The following is a 14,333-nucleotide window of genomic DNA, read 5'->3' as shown; positions in this document are numbered from 1 at the left end:
ATTCACACCCTGATGAAAATAAATTTAGTTATTTTTTTTTTCTTTTCTTTTTTTTTTTTTGCGGTACGTGGGCCTCTCACTGCTGTGGCCTCTCCCGTTGCAGAGCACAGGCTCTGGACGCGCAGGCTCAGCGGCCATGTCTCACGGGCCCAGCCGCTCCGCGGCGTGTGGGATCTTCCCGGACCGGGGCACGAACCCGTGTCCCCTGCATCGGCAGGCAGACTCTCAACCACTGCGCCACCAGGGAAGCCCTAGTTATATACTTTTTAAAAAAAGAGGTTAAATGGGTGATCTAAAAATAATTTCCATACTGGCTAATGTGGTGTTCCTAAATTTCCTTCATTTAAATGTTGCCAAGAAGAAAATTTTATTAGAGCCCAGTTCATGAACAACCCTTGATTAAATGAAAATTACAATGTTTCTTAAACTCTTTGGAAAGCCTGGATTAAAAATATTTCAAAGTGGCATGGCAAGATGTGTCAGTAGTTAACTGAATTTAAACAAAGAGTTTACCGTGATAGATGGCTGGTTGACAGGCAATTACATGAAGAGTTTACCATTTTAGGGCACTGCTAATGAAACAAGTTGTAATAATGGATGGCCATTGGATTACATCATTATGGATACTTTTGGGGTAACTATGAAGACAAATTTTCTTTTATTGGAAATGTTGTGGACTAATTGGGGACTTCAAACTGTTAAGGAGAGTTGTATGCATACAAATATGAGGTTTTAGCTTTGCCATAGAATTTAAGGTTATTTGGCTGTAATATTTGCTACCTCATGGCTCACCAGGGCTAATTTGTCTGATTTGGCCAGTTGCATTTGTATCCTCTTTCTCCTTCATTTCTTTATGTGTACACCTTACAAAGTCTGTGTTCAACATACTAGGTGCTCAACCCTAAAGGGAAAGATCTTTCAAGTAAGAAAAAGACCTTTCTTTGGCCTTGTGTATGAAAAGCTGTGTTCCCTTGTCAGAATTAACAAACAACTCAATATGAAAACAAATAAGAGTTGTTTATTAATTCTACTAATGGACAAGGGGACGTTGTACCAAGGCAGGAAGAAGGAACTGAACAAGTATTTAAAATCTATACTGGGACTGGCAGAAATAAATTCTGACAGCTCCATGGACTGGTGAGACGGGCGAGGGGGGAGTTGTGAAGAAATAGGGCTCAAAATGGGGAGAGAGAGACTTGGAGAGAGTCTGGGATAGACTAGTCAAGACCGGACACTTAGATCACTTCACACAATTTGTTGTAATTACTTGTATAACAAATGATTGTGAATTGGTTGTGACGTTCAGTTTGTAAGAAATATCATATTTCTCTTTGTTAAAAGTCTAGTTTCTAGTTCCTTTTCCAAGGTTGACAAGAGATACAGTTTCAGATATTCTTTTGAGATTCCTTGCTCTTCCTTTGGGTTGAGTCAGGGCCCTTGGGCTTATGCAGTACAGGACAAATGGGGGAGAGATCAGGGGTTTGTTATGGTCCTTTCAAAGGCAGAGACTCTGCTGTTACCCACTTCCTGCCATGCTGTCTTTGAGTCTGAGGTGCTTATTGCCAACATTCTTAGGTATTCTTGTATCCACCTCCATCTAGGTGTTCTGCCACATCCAGGGTGTTGGGTATGAACTGGCTGTAATCACCTCTCTTCTTTCCTTCCTTATTCCCTACATGGCTATTCCCCACTCCAAACTTTGGGGCTTGACTATTGCCCCTTTTCTGCCAAGCATCAGTTTCTGTGTCTATCACCCTCTCAGCTCATCTGGCCTTGTTTTTTTTACTTGGCTTACGCATTCAAATAAACATCAATCTTTGTTTGTAGACAAACAGCTGCAAACTCTGGAACACAGAAGTCTGCTCCCATAAAAGGAAGATCAACATAAGTTTTGCCGGTGAGTCCACAGAAACAAACAGACAAACAAAATATATATACATATAAATTAAAAAATTAAGGCATCAATTAATTTCTCACTAACTCATCTTTTTAAACTTGTTAATTGTATGCCTTTCCTATTATTCTTAGGTCTGCTAAGACAGCAACTATATCTCCATGCATACCATTGTTTCTCTAGTACTGAGCATGTAGCTCAATAAATAAAAGTTTAAAGAAGAATAATCAGGTAAGCTGACTGGGGTCATAAGGTCATAAAATAAAGAATCTTCTCAGGAAGTGTTAAGGAGAATTAAAGTTCTATTGACTTCTAGAAGTTTAGAACCTAAAATAATGAAGAAGGACCTGGGGATCTGGCTATAATCAGAAGAGAACTCTGTTTCTCCAAGGACCCAGAAAGCTGAAATAAAGTGTGATCTGGATATAGGGCAGAAGAATGACTTACCTTCAAAGCTTAAGGAAGGTCGATGATAAGCAAGATTGAAGGTCAGGGAAAGGTTGAAAGACGTGCATGCTCATTTCAAACATTTACCAAGCTGAGTGAGTCATTTTCATGTATAGGTCTGTTCTATAGCTCATTTCTATAGAAATTTTGCCTTCTGTATTCATTCACCATAGTAAAGTGGAGTACACTCCTAAAGAAGATATAGGACTAGAGAAGAAATCAATCCCTGAATCCTTTTATGATTAATAGTAACTTAACAGTGACTGTGGTCACAGAAAATTACTATGAGAACTATTTGTCCTAAAGGAATTAGTTTTGTCATTTGCTAAATTTATATTTTCTATTTAGATGCTTGAGGAAATAGCAAAAGAAACTGTCCATTAAAAAATTTTATCTGTTCACCTGAACAGAAAATATTTTGTCAGTATTTACTATGTTCAAGGACTATAAAATCTTTTAAGATGTCATTGCTACAATCTAGTATTGATGAAGGTGGTGGTGGTGGTAATGGTGTGGTACGATAAGAAGGAGGGGTCAAGCCAAGTGTAGAAATAACTATAAAATAAGGTTCTATGATAGGGCCACATAGGTAGGATACACAATAAGACAGTCACAAGAAGGAGAGATTGTATTTAACAGAGTGATCATGGAAAATTTGACAGAGGAAGGGGCAATGATCTAGCTATTGAATGATTTTAATAAGTGGAAGTAACAAGGGAGAAGGCAGCAATATATTTCAGTTAGAAAAATAAAATGGCCTTATCTCTAGAATAGCTTTGTCTTCTTCCTGTTAATCAATTGAGTAAGCATATTGATAGTGGTGTGTGGTTGCCCCACTGTGATTATTACCTTGTATTTATATACTGTGAATTTCAAAGCTTGGTTGGCATAATATCACTACTGTTATGAAGGCCTAGAAGTGGTTTGTGGTCTTTTGGAAGGGCAAGATTTCCCAGAAAAAATAGTCGTGAGATTCTTAGGTTTGGAAAGTACTAGACATGCATTTTTTCTCTGGTTTTGAGTGATTCCTTTTAGTTAACCGACTGATCTGGGAAGATGGCTGTTACTCTATTCCATGCTTTGGACTCTTCTGTTTGAACCTCATCCTGCAGAGGTCATATCTTAGGACTTATTACTCCTTCCCAGTCAAAGAAAACAAGATCTCGCATTACATATGTTAAGAACATGCCTTTACTTTTTTTGTTGTTGCTGTTCTTAGCGGCTTTATTCATAATAGCCCCCAAATAGAAATAAACCAAATTTCCATCACCAAGGGAATAGATTGTGGTATATCCATATAAGGGACTGTTCCTCAACAATAAAAAAGAATGAACTAGTTAGTTTCAGACATACAGCAAAGTGATTCAGTTATACATATATACATTCTTTTTCAGATTTTTTTCATTATAGATTATAGGATATTGATTATAGCTCCCTGTGCTATACAGTAGGTCCTTGTTATTTATCTATTTTATATATAGTATCAAACACATTTCTTAATCTCTCTGAACCCAAATTCCCTCAGGGGTCACCCCAAATGAGTTGGGGGTAAGGTAACTTTTCTTTTTTGAAATATATTGTGTTAGAAAATGGGAAGTTTTACAAATTTGAATACACAAATATTTAAAATATCTTTATGTACTTAAAGAAAATAATAAAAATAGGAAGATATTATAACAAATATGATAAAGCAGTATAATTCTTAGTATATCCAGGGTGTATAGAAATTGGTGATAAAAGCTCTGAGATCTCAGTAGTGGTTGGTTAAAGGTCATGAACAGAAAAAACTTAAAAGAAGAAACATGAACAACCAGTAAACATGTGGAATAATCATTCGTACAGCAAATAATCAAATAAATAAAAACTAAAGCAAGAATGAGGCTTCATTTTCCCCTATTAAACGCATAAAGATTAAAAAGTGATAATATTCTAATATTTAAGGAAGGAGTGGAAGAGGCAGTTGCCTACATTTTTGAAAGACAGCTTGGTAATACACATCATGTTTTGATCCATTCTTTTTTCATGGCTCATATTTACTCCTGGCTTCATATGCTTCTCCCTCTCTTGGGAATATATCCTAAGGAAATAATATTTAAAGAACAAACAATATGTCCCTGCCACTCTCTCACTTTGTCCCAGCTTACCCTTCCCCCTACCCTTGTCCTCAAGTCCATACACTACCAAATGTAAAATAGCTAGTGGGAAGCAGCCACATAGCACAGGGAGATCAGCTAGGTGCTTTGTGACCACCTAGAGGGGTGGGATGGGGAGGGTGGGAGGGAGACGCAAGAGGGAGGGCATATGGGGATATATGTATACATGTAGCTGATTCACTTTGTTATACAGCAGAAACTAACACACCATTGTAAAGTAGTTATACTCCAATAAAGATGTAAAATAAAATAAAATAAAGAACAAACAATAGAGAAAATAAAAGTCTTACGCATGTTCACTGAAATGTTATTTGACTTGGATTCAGAAAAATCTGGACTCTATATGTAAAATATACATAAGGAAAAAACCCAAAGGAAGTACATTGAAATATTAATTCTATTTATCTTTGGTAGGGTACTATGGATGAATATTCTTTCTGTATTTTTATTTATTTATCTGTTTATTTATTTATTTTTTAATTGACGTATAGTTGATTTACAGTGTTGTATTAGCTTCAGGTGTACAGCAAAGTGATTCAGTTAAACATATATATATATATATATATTCTTTTTCAGATTCTTTTCCCTTATAGGTTATTACAAAATATTGACTATAGTTCTCTGTGCTACACAGTAGGCCTTTGATAGTTACCTATTTTAAACATACTAGTGTGTAAATCCCAAATTCCTAATTTATCCCTTTCCACTTTCCCCTTTGGTAACCATAAGTTTGTTTTCTATATCTGTGAGTCTATTTCTGTTTTGTATATAAGTTCATTTTTATCATTTAAAAAGTTTTATTTTCCAATTTTCAATTCCATTAAAGAAAAAAATACATCATGCCACATTACCAGAAAAATTCAAATATATGTAAAGTGGTTTGTTGTGAAAACGTTTTCATTTTTTTTTTATTGGTAAAATATCTTTTTTCATTAAGAATATCTCATGCTGGAGTTCACAAAGAGAGTCATCCAAGATGGCAACACAGGAGGCTCCTGAGCTCCACTCTTCCCATGGACACAGTGAATGTACAGCTATGCGTGGAGTGATTCCCTCTGAAGGAGATCCAGAAACAAGCTGGGTGACTCCTACACATCTGACGACTGAGAAAATGCCCACACAGAAACACATAGGAAAGGCTGAGGCACACTCTTGTCATGAAACCCACTGTCAGCAGAGCACCATACAATTGGGAGGGAACCCCAACTCCCAGCTTCTCTCTGAGGAGTGAAGGGTTTGAACCCCACATCCAGGGCCCCAGCTTTTAAAATTCCTATCAGAAGGGCAGACTCCCAAAATATCTCGCTCTGAAAGCCAGTAGGGCTTGTGTCTCTGGGACCCATAAGACCAACACAAACAAAGAAGCAATTCTTAATGGGTGCGTGAGTACTTAGTCAGAAGATAGATTCTAGTGCAGATTCCTAAAATGGTCATTCCTGAGTTACATAATGCATTGTTTTAGGAATTGGTTGGAATATTTTTGGTATATGTTATTTTTATGATTTATCAGTGTAGATGATGGGAAGTGAGTTCATTATCTTCAGTGACCCTAAGTTCTCTTTTTGTGCCTGTTAGCATTTCATTCCTGTGTCCCTAACGTAGGCACTCTGTGTTCTCATATATAGCCTCCAGCCTCTTCCAGGTAAGAATATTTCTTAAAGGACCTCTAGACAGAAGGCACTGGAACTTAACATGACAGAAAGAATTGCTACTGGTGAAATTTAGGGATTTACGGGTGTTAATGGACTGAATGTTTGTGTCCTCTCAGAATTTAAATGTTGAAACTCTAATCACCAGTGTGATGGTATTTGGAGGTGGGACCTTTGAGAAGTAATTAAGTTTAGATTAGAATTGTCATGATGGGATTGGTGGCCTTAGAAGAAAAGGAAGAGAGTGATCTTTCTCCCTCTGGGTGCAGGCACTGAGGAAAGACCATATGAGGACATAGCTAGAAGGCTGCCACCTGCAAGCCAAGAAGGAGGCCCTCACAGACACTGAATCTGCTGACATTCTGATCTTGGATTTCCCATGCCTCAGAAATGTGGGGAATAAATGTCTAATGTTTAAACCACTTGGTCTAAGGTATTTTGTTATAGCAGCCTGAGTAGACTAAGACAGAGGGGAAGACACCTTTTGGCTATGGTCAGTTTTGCTTTCCTTTTGTTCATTGGGGACATGTATGTCTACTCTGTTTGTCTACTCTTATTTCTTATATTTAACATGTCTGTTCCTGAATGTTGGAAATATTTCTTGTAACCAACCAAAGTGCTTATTCCCTGGCATTGTGTTTATATTTTTTTAACTGATGGGTTCTTTGTTCCAGCAGCAATTCTTGGATTACTAAGCTCTATTTGTTTACAAATTATCTTATTTGTTTGCCAAGTCAATTGCCTTCTGGGGCAACCCATTTTAGTATTCAATAGGTCTTGATTAATATCATTTGCAAGTCTCTCCCACAATATGGTTGTGTCCACACACGCAAGTAAATTTGACTGAATTCAGCAAAAACATGTAATGGTGAATCACTGCTTTGATGGCATGTTCAAATTACTGGCTGTTAGATTTAGTCCTGTGTAGAAATGACCTGTCAGAATTGTTAGCTTACATGAACATTTTTTTTTTTTTTTTTTGCGGTACGCGGGCCTCTCACTGTTGTGGCCTCTCCCGTTGCGGAGCACAGGCTCCGGACGCGCAGGCTCAGCGGCCATGGCTCACGGGCCCAGCCGCTCCGCGGCATGTGGGATCCTCCCGGACCGGGGCACGAACCCGTGTCCCCTGCATCGGCAGGTGGACTCTCAACCACTGCGCCACCAGAGAAGCCCTACATGAACATTTTATTGAAATTTTTAAAAAGTTTAAAAAGTATTTATCAAAAATAAAATTTGCCTTGGCACCTTAATCTACCTAACATTGCTAATAAATTTTAGAAACATGTAATAAGCTTCTTAACATTGTCAATTTTGTTTTACACATACAGCAAGAAAGACCAGTGTCTATTTTTTTGTCTTTGAACTCATTTGGACATGTCATGAAGAGTGATTGAAAAAAACATGATAGACTTGTATAGAACAAACCTTAGCTTGATCTATGTGAAATTACTATTAGGTTATTTTTGACTTACAAAAATGGCAACAAATGTTACTAATAATTATTTTCATAGGCTCACTGATTTTCCCTCTCTGAATTTAATGGTTTCATCACACTTTGGAAATTAAAGCACTGTTAAAGCTCATTCACTTTTTGAAGTCCACTGGGTCAGTAATGGGCTTCTGCCATTGTCTGGTTAACTGATTTGTCACATTTTTGTATTCATAGTGCATACATATCGGTAAAAACATATGTATGGTTTTTGGAGGGTAGCTATTTTACTTTTCAAGAATGGACCTACCTGTTTTGCAAATTCAGGTCAAAATGAAATGTGCCAGTAATAATTTGGACACCTTAATTTTGTTAAAGATCGACAGTTCTCACTCCCTGTGTCCACTGGGCAGGTTTTATGAATGATCTTGTATTCAGTCCAGTTCATTAGGGTTTATTGAGCTCCTGTCATATGCTAGAGAGTGAGCCAGGTGTTGGGAATACAAAGATGACGAGGATATAAATATGTGAAAATAGTGTCACAAATTGCAGCATTGAGGGTTAAATAAGGTTAAAGTACATCTGTGAACAGTCTCCACAGTCATTCCAATAGCAATGAATTAATTCAACAAACATTCAATATTTATGAAGCCCAGCCATAAGCCAAGCACCATGTTAGGCGCTGTGTATCCAATGAGATAACAAGACACCACTCTTCTTGGCCTCCTGGAGCAAAGCACTTAAATGATACATATTTGGCAATATACAGAAGGCCCTTTGTAATTGTCTCCCATTTGTTTTGCTCACTGCTGCTGGAGGGGGCGCTCTGAAAGAGGAATCTGATTCTGTCACTCTCCTTGCTTAACAACCTTGAGTGACATTCTTGTTGCCTAACAAAAAAAGGTCAAATTCCTTAGTATGGTTTTGCACTCTGATCCTAGATTAGTTTTCCAGTTTCTACTCCTTCTCATGTGTCTTAGGCTGTGGCCAAACAAGAATACTGCTGACCCCCAAACATCATGTGCTTTTATGCCTGTCTGCCTTTGCTCACATGGTCTTTTTTACCTGGAGGGTCCTACCCCTCCTACCTGCACACACGCATCCTCCACACTCATTCTGTTGGCAAACTCCTACTCATATGTCACTACTTCAATGGCCTCCCAAGCATAACTCACTATGTTTCTGTAGCAATTTGTCTGCTCATCTACTTCATAATTTATTATAGTTATTTTCATGTCAGTCTCCTGGGCCAGATGACAAGGTCTTTGAGGGTTCTAAACTGGATGTATATTAAACTTAATTATCTCCAATGCTGGAACTTCCTCCATCCTACTTCCTAGCCAATTGCTTTTGTTTCCAAATACAAGGACAAAATTGTGTCCCACCTTTCCAAGAACTTCTAAGTACACAATCTCATTACAAACTTAGAATTGCTTTGTGGAACATTTAGGGCAAGTAGAACTGTATTTAATTCACAGTCAAGGAATCTGAAGCTAGGATCTGTGAAGTGCTTGCTTCAAAATAAGAAAGTGCTAGGGTCAGGATTGTTTACATTCTCAGCTCTGTCCATTCACATCCATTTTGCTATCTGTCTACACCAAAAATTCCTTAGAATTACTTTCCTTTTTATAAAACTATAGCCATAACAGAAGTGGAACCCAAGCCATGGCTTCTATACTGGACTGAATAAATATTGACTGAACAAAATAGGATTCCTCTCTGTAGTCCTCGTTTGCAGGTAAACAAAAAGCATGGGTAGTCACAGTGGTGGTTTGTGCTGACTCTACCAGGTGGTATCATTGGTCTCTCTCTGGCTGTAGCCTATGGGTCCTGAGCACTCCTGGCTGTGAGCTGTGGCTTCCACTATTGCTGCTGCCCTCTTTCTCTTAGCTTAACTCTTGGGCTGCTGTCTGTCACTATCTCCTCTTCTGCCACTGCACTTGAAGCAGTGTTGGTGACCCAGTTCTCAAAACTGGGGAATATTTTTTGAGAGCAAATGAGATTTTGGGCCCACAAAGGGTAGCTAAGGACATTGGATGGGCCTCATCTTGTGGAACTCAGTCATCATGCTCTATTAGTGATCAATTTAGGGGTGCATCTGAGTCTATTGACATCCTTTTACTTTAGAGTGAGTTTCCTATATTTTGGTGGGTATTTCCTACCCAGATTGGGGTAACTCTTGTTATGCTTAGTGTACTAATCTTGAACGTCATACCACAGACTTCTTCATTATTTTTCAAAGGAGCTTTAGGGGTCTGATACATGTAGATTTTTCATTTAATTTTATTTCAGCCAACATTTATTGAGCACCTGTATGTCTCAGGCACTATGCTAGATTGTAAAGTGTCCTATTTAATTTTCTTGTAATTGCAGGGTTATCCCCACTGTCCCTCTGTTACAGATGAGGGAACCCAGGATCCGAAAGTTCAGTAATTGGCCTAAGGGAACAAAGCAGAGCTGGGACTGCAACTCAGGCCTGTCTGATCTCAAAGTCTTTGTTCTTCCTGTTGCCTCTTGCTGCTTCCTGGTACGAATGCCACCACGATCCATAGTCACTTAAGATTTCAGAGGATTTAACAAGCTAGAATGACATCACCCCGAAGCTAGCATTTGAAGAGTTTACTGGGAGAATACTCTTGCTATCACTGCCAGTGCCAGTAGAATCTATAAGATTTATAAGACATGATAAATGCCAATAAAAGACAGCTCCCTGTGCACACTTAATTTTGTTCTCCCTCTTCAACTACAAATATAAGAGAAAGAAAGATTATTTTTTACAACTTTAACTTTCTAAATGACTTGGAAATCCTTGGGAGCTTCTTATTTTCTCTTCTCTCATGAGTCCTCTAAGGACTAACATGTTAAAAATTATGATTATTCTTTCCAGATGTTGGAGTTTTGATTGCAAGTAGAATAGGAGTAGCTAAGAGGTGGTGGAACTGGCATTGCTTTGTGGAAAATGTTCAGACAACACACGAAAACCTGCCAAGTCTCTTGCAACGTTTTATTTGTATTGATATGTGTTTGGCTCCATCAGCTCTGCTTGAGGTTGTGAGGCTGATTGGAATGACCAGACAAAAGAGTTCTGGGGGTATTCCTTCTCACTCCACTACAATTCCTGAGTCCTGAGCAGATTAAAGATAGTAACGGTTCTGCAGTTAGGTAAGAGATTGAACAAAATAAGTACCATCGGTGAATAAATGTTAAGTATCTTAAGAAATTGCTTAAATCAGGAAGTAAATGAAAAATCAGATTGGAAGGAAATTCAGAGAATTTAAATGAATGTTTGCCCCTAAAATTACCACTATGTGATTTAAGAAAATCATGGATTCGCTATGAAATCATTAATTTTATCTTCTGCCTTAAAAAAACAGCACTTCAAGTCTTGTTCATTTTTGTACTTCATGGAGATTCCACGCCTGCCCTAAGAATATGCTTTTATTTATTTCAGGGGTAACTGCTCAGCTTGCTTTTCCATCTCTCTCCTAATGGGAATCAACTTTTGAACCATTCATGTTTCCCCTGCAGAATTACCTTGTCAGGCTAGAAGCTGACATATATCAGTAAAGCTGGTGGCAATTTTGACCATGACTATATTCCCATTTTTAAGTAAAAGACATTTTGTACTTTCCAGTTGTTTGTCATTCAATTTTGATCTGGTTTCCAAAGGTGCCTTAGTTTTTCAACCATGAGACAGGAGAGCAGGTGTCACAAGGTGGTGTGGATGTGTTCAGCTGATGCCCAGAGAGCATGAGATTCCTGCATTTTGTTCTTAGGTTTCTGTTATACAAGAGACAAAGTAGGAGAGAGAAAGGAACTATATATGATCAGTCCAAACCTTAAACTGTCAAGGTGAAGCTTTTGTCATTCAAAAATTACCTTCAGTTTTTTCAATATTGGAAAATTATTCTGTGTAAGAAAATCAAACTGCAGAAAAATTTTTTGGTGTATCGTTTTGTTGGAATAGTGGTTAGCTAATCCCAGATATCTCTTTGGAGTCTCTAGGAATTCTGGACTCGAGAAGAAAGAACAGTTTGAAAAACAACTTTATAAATTCAGTTTTATTAACAGAAATCTTTCAACAGAGGCAAAAGGAAAGGCTTTGGAGTCAGACAAGTCTAGGTTTGAATTCTTGTTCTGCTACTTATGAACCTTGTAAACTTGGCCAGATTATTTCACTCCTGGAGCCTTAAATTCCTTGTCTGTAAAACATCGAAATGAATACATAACTTTCAGAATTATTATGAGAAATCGATGTATGCAAATATAGACCAGAGAGCGCCTCCCAATAACTGAGAAATATTTTAAAATAGAATGTGAAAGTTGTTATCATATAGGTTAAATTTGCACTGTGAAGCATGCTAGTCACACAAGGCCAAAGATTACTGCTCCGCAGCCTATAATGTGCCTGTGACTCTTCTTCCTTGTTGCTATAGCTGTAAATGAGAATGCTAATATCTGTCATTATTGCATTCTTACTCTGTACTAGGTATTGTATAAACATTGTGCCATTTAATCTTAAAACTATCCTATGGGATAGTTTATGTGATTCCAAACAACAAACTTAGCTGAAATTAAAATTAAAAATACAATTTACTCTGTCATTATATAGACATAGCCATTGGCTTTTTATAAATATGTTAAACAAATCAATACTCCTCACAGACTTTAGAAATTGTGGTTCTAGTCAAGTGGGGAAATACTCCAGGAAAAATTGAGTTGCAAATAGAACCTGAATGTTTTATTTATTCAATTTTTAAAACACGGATATGTTTGAAAAGATAAATTCTAGGACCTCCCCATCCAGTTTGCCAGGACTGTGAACTCTATGAGCTGAACCGTGTCAGTGAGCTCTGTGAGGAAGCCGGCAGCTGCTTCCACCTGCTCAGTAACGAGCACAGGTGCTTGAACGAGGTGCTTAATACTACTTAGTAGGTATTTAACATAGTAGGTACTTAATGATGCTTAATGAATGAAATTTTGTAAAGTAAACAAATTAGTTCTTAACATGGAAAAGTATACCTCCTTAAGATAATTTTTTTCCCAGATGGATAATTTTAAAGTTTTCAAAAACTGTTTTTTTTGGAGGACAAACACTTTTATTTTCAAAAACTTTTTAAGTACTTACATTTTAAAGTTATTCTGAGTCTCCCCACCTGAACATTTGATTTTGTCATTTTTTTAAATTTGAAAAATTTTTTAAAATGTGAGAAAATGCATATGTAAGAAAATCTCATATTTAAAACTTAAATTAAAAAATCTTAAATATAAGTATATGAAATGCTGTGATTTCTAAAACTAGCTATATTATGAGTAGCCTAAGGAAAAGAAATGATGAAATTTGAAGCATTTCAATGAGCTAAAATTCTGAATGAATTGAAAAAAATCCAGTTTTTATGTTTTCTGTTAATGTTTTCTGGACTATAGAAAGTAAACTAAAAAGGATAATAAAAATAACTAATATTACATTACATAATGTTCTAAACCTTGCAAATTGCTCTGTATGCATTATATTTCTCAATCTTCATAACAACCCTGTCAAGCAAGTATTGCTATCCTTCCCATTTTACAGATGAGAAAACTGAAAGTCAAATGACTTGCCCACACATCTGGCAAGTGGCAGAAACAGGTTTAGATCTCAGGTCTTTTTGACTCTACGTCCTGTAATCCTGCTTGTCTGTTGTGCCCAGAGCTTGGCCTCAGCTTGGTGGGCACAACTTCTGTAGGAAATGGTCCCCAGCGTGTGCAGAGATGATGTCATTAATCAACATATTGACCCCAACTAGCAAATAATTTGTCCCCCCTAAAGTATCAAAATTATTTGCTCTAGCAGAAAGGTCACCCATATCCATTCTCAAGAGAATCAGATGAGGGAACTCCAGGCTTAAAAAAAAAAAAAAAAGGATATGTGCAAAAAATCAAAATCTCCATTCTGAAACTGACCTTAAAAGTTTTGTTTCTGGGGGCTTCCCTGGTGGCGCAGTGGTTGAGAATCTGCCTGCCGATGCAGGGGACACGGGCTCGTGCCCCGGTCTGGGAAGATCCCACATGCCGCGGAGTGACTGGGCCCGTGAGCCATGGCCGCTGAGCCTGCGCGTCCAGCCTGTGCTCCGCAACGGGAGAGGCCACCACAGTGAGAGGCCCGCGTACCGCAAAAAAAAAAAAAAAGTTTTGTTTCTGAACTGTTACAGAGTCAAGCTGAATCCTGAGGAGCCTCATAAACTGCAGGGTTCATTTCCTGATTTAACATTGTTGCCCAGTTCAGGCGTTCTAAAGAAATACGAATATTTGGTTATTTTCTCCTTGTGTGGCTAGACCAAACTATGGTGCGCATATAGCTTGGAACATGTAATAGTACCTGAAAACCATTCAAGAGACTTCATTCTTCCAGGTTAATTAACGCATAATTGTGATTCCATTTGTCTTATCCCAAATGGATCTTGTGTAAGAGCAAGGAAACTTAAATGCAAAAATGATTTTTATGCAACATTAGCATGAGATTTTCATTATACCAAAGCAAACGTTAAAATTAAAAGGACTACACGATCATAGTAATATATGGATTTCTCCCTCACTGTATTTATAATGTCTTTCTTTATGCTACGTTACCCTCTATAATATTGATATAACATATTTCAAATAAAAAACAATAATGGGATAGTGAGGAGAGGAAATTCTACTTTTTTTGCCAGTGTAAGGAAGGTTAATTTTGAAAAATCCAAGTAAATGTCTGTTTATACACGTTCAAGTATACTTTTCTC

General features: G+C 37.5%; 1 long non-coding RNA gene across 1 annotated transcript; it reads left to right on the top strand.

Moving 5' to 3' along the window:
• The first annotated feature begins 1,825 nt into the window (after nucleotides 1-1,825).
• LOC141275814 (uncharacterized) lies at nucleotides 1,826-6,556 on the top strand. Its single transcript, XR_012324193.1, has 3 exons — nucleotides 1,826-1,897; nucleotides 2,029-2,125; nucleotides 5,432-6,556. It is a non-coding gene; the product is annotated as an uncharacterized lncRNA (long non-coding RNA).
• Nucleotides 6,557-14,333: the final 7,777 nt, after the last annotated feature.

The sequence above is a fragment of the Tursiops truncatus genome, chromosome 1 (genome assembly GCF_011762595.2).
Source record: "Tursiops truncatus isolate mTurTru1 chromosome 1, mTurTru1.mat.Y, whole genome shotgun sequence".
In the NCBI taxonomy this organism is placed as follows: Eukaryota; Metazoa; Chordata; class Mammalia; order Artiodactyla; family Delphinidae; genus Tursiops; species Tursiops truncatus.
The sequence above is the reverse complement of the archived record's forward strand: the minus strand, read 5'-3'. Positions and strand labels throughout refer to the sequence as shown.